Here is a 3,201-nt window from a genome sequence, read left to right on the forward strand (position 1 = left end):
CCAACGTGCAAAACATCCATTTAAACTTGTGCTCTGTAAGCCAACAAATATTAACAGCCATTTAAAATACACTACATTTGACCAAAACTATCTGATCTGTAAAAAGCCAGGAGACCAGGGTAAGATGAAATGCGGCCAGTTCCACAGTAAAAGAACAAGATAACCCAATTTAGTTGTGCAGAATTTGCCAGTAAAGGCTAACAAACTTCAATTTCCTAGATGCAAGTCAAAAGTGAACTTCTGTAAATTCTTGTTACTATTTCAAAAACCCACATTAAACACAGTTAAACACACTACACTACCTGAGATTTTACTGTAATTTTCTTGAAAATTTAAACCACTGCAATTATACGAAATGTTTCGTGTTTGCTACCTTTATCGAAGTTTCACTAACTACGATGCAGTTTCTGCACCCATTCCTCCTGCAATAGCTGATGTCAAGATGCCTCCTACTGTCAAACCTAGAATACTACAACCTGAGAAAACACCGAATCTGATGCCTCAAACTCTCTACACCTATTTCTTATTGAATTTTTCCTTTTCTGTGTTCAAAGTTGATACTAGTAAATACTGGTAACAGAAATGTCTTCTTGTTAAATATTCTGGTCTCCTTTATCACAAGCTCCCTAACAGACTCAAGGAGTTGAAAGCTTTTAAATGCAACCCTAAAGAAAAGCTATAGTAAGAGTATTTAAAGTGTTCTTTTTAAACCCTGAGGCAAGTTAAACATTGTTTTGGGAATCCACCATAAAACCCGAAAAAGCCCCTAATTTTACTAGTGTTCTCCCAGGTCATGAATCTGCACACAGCAACTTGACATCAACTGTCAGCTATTAGTTTCAGAGAAATGCTCTACCTATCCTGAGTGACAACCCCTAAGTATCATCATTTCTTCTATTACTGGGAGGTGGCTAAAACAGAAAAAAGAGGCCAAGGTAAATGGAAATAGGAGCTGGTCATTTCGAGACAGAAGGAAAATGAGGGGAAAAAAAAGAGTCAATGGGAATTTTGTAAGAAATACAAGACAAAGAGATGATGCAATATAAGATTAAAGTCATTAGACAGTAAATGGCTAATCCCTGAAGAATTTTCTTGACCATTACTGCTTTCCAGTAATTTCACTGGAACTTGCTGCTGACTGCAGCACTGAATACATGATCCCAGATGCAGACTTTTCGTTTTATGACCTCCACCTCACAGATACCTGTATATACCTCTCAGTAAACCAGGCATAAGCACATGACAGATTTGCCATGACTAACAACTACACTGCCCCAGGCCTCAGCATTCCCCAAAACCCATGGCAGTACCAAATGAAGAAACTGGGCAATGCACAGACTGTTGGCACGGCAGCTTCCCCAGCCTGGCTTTTCTGAAGTCCTTTGCACTTCCCAGATGGGGTCTTCCAAAAGCACTTAAGCACATGTTGTAGAGAAAAACTAGCCTGTAAAGGGGTTTACGAGTTTTAGACTTGCTCACCATAGTAAAACATGCTGTGGAGTTCAGAACATACTGTTTCTCCACTACAGGGCAAACAAATTTAGGCAGTTACTCGCAATGCTTGAGCCTACAGAAGCATATAAAGCTCCTAACAAGGTAAGCTCAGGACCTAAGCCTAACCTGCAGCTGCAGAGCCAACGTGTGTTGTCCGTTCAGTTAGGTACCTGCAAACACAAGACTCCTTCTGCCACAGCCCCTCACACCTTGTGCACCCATTTCTTGTATACACCAAGCAGTAAAATACAGAATAGCTTATCTGGGCTTGGTGTACCTTGTCTTGTCTTGTACTTGCTTTGATTTTCCTACAAAAGCTGAGACAGGCCACATGTGGAAGACTACTAGGTGTGAGCAAATGCCTGACAGGAAGATTCAATGAGCAATGAGACAAATCTTGTCCAACATGCCACGTGGATAAACTGCCAACTCCTCTTGCTAGTTTATAGAAAGAAATAAGATTTAGTATTTCCAGTAGATAATTTATGTTGACTTTAGGTAAGCATTAGCAATTAAAAGTCATTATTTCAACAGCCCCTTGAAAACACTCAGGGAATCAGTGCATATCAAATGGAACTGAGCAGTTATTAAGAAATGAAACTGAAGGTGTGGCAGCAATGACTTCTCTGACCTGTACAAGAAAATCTTGGATTGGAGGAGGCCACATCTGCACAGAACAAAGGAGAAAGCACTGCAGAGCGGCCTACCTACTCCAACATACATGCAGCTCTAACCCCAACCCAGCAGACCATCAAGGCTGTCCCATACAAAAATGCCTTCATTATCAAGCTGTCCCCCCTTTGTACTGAGGAGTTTAGCATTTTGTTTCCTTAAGCTACCACATAATACTCTGCCCAACAGAAAGCATCTGAGAAACAACTGGTGCATAGACACTATTGTAAATAGGAGACCTCTGGCAAACAATTCATTCATCCATCTGTATATGTTTCCTATCAATTTCTGAGTCAGGTCTACAACAAATGGCCCTTAAAACACAGGGAAAGTCAAAGTACCAGCTTGAAGGCAAAGATGAACACATATGATTTCTGCATTATTCTATGGTCTGCTGGTTTGGGGTTTTTTCACTTAAAAAGTGGAACATCAAAATTACAGTATCTGCTATTAGCTTGGGAAACATCAGTTTCAAGAATCCAAGTAAGAATCTAAGCTTATGAAGCTAGTTAGCTGCAGGAGACATTGGTAAGCCTGTTGCCATGCCTAGTGTTCAAATAGCCCAAGGTAACACTTCTAACTGCACCTGACATCACCCTTCTTCAAATAGTAAAACTTCAGAATGCTAAATTTAAATCTGATCTCCTACTTTATCTCAGGAATTTTAATTTTTTTAATATGAACAAAGTTATATCAGACAGACAAACTCTTTAGTGCTAATGTAATCTAATCTAGATGGTTAAAAGGGTAGAATTACCAAGGAACATCCATCCCTTCATCAAGCATAAACTCTTGAGTACCCTTTACTCTCTGTACTGCAACTACTGCCCACAAAATTCTGTTTCAGTAACACATTTCCCTGAACTTGTTAACAAGGTAGCTTATCCTCCTCAAATATTAAATGAGGAGATTCTCTACAGCTGGTATAAATCCATGAAAAGTGAAAAGAATGACGACTCACAACACTCCAGTCAATGTTGAAAATTTAATGTTCTTGCTACATACTGCCTTTCAGAACTGCTAAACAAGAGCGTC

The sequence above is a fragment of the Acanthisitta chloris genome, unplaced genomic scaffold (genome assembly GCF_000695815.1).
Source record: "Acanthisitta chloris isolate BGI_N310 unplaced genomic scaffold, ASM69581v1 scaffold22318, whole genome shotgun sequence".
Classification (NCBI taxonomy): domain Eukaryota; kingdom Metazoa; phylum Chordata; class Aves; order Passeriformes; family Acanthisittidae; genus Acanthisitta; species Acanthisitta chloris.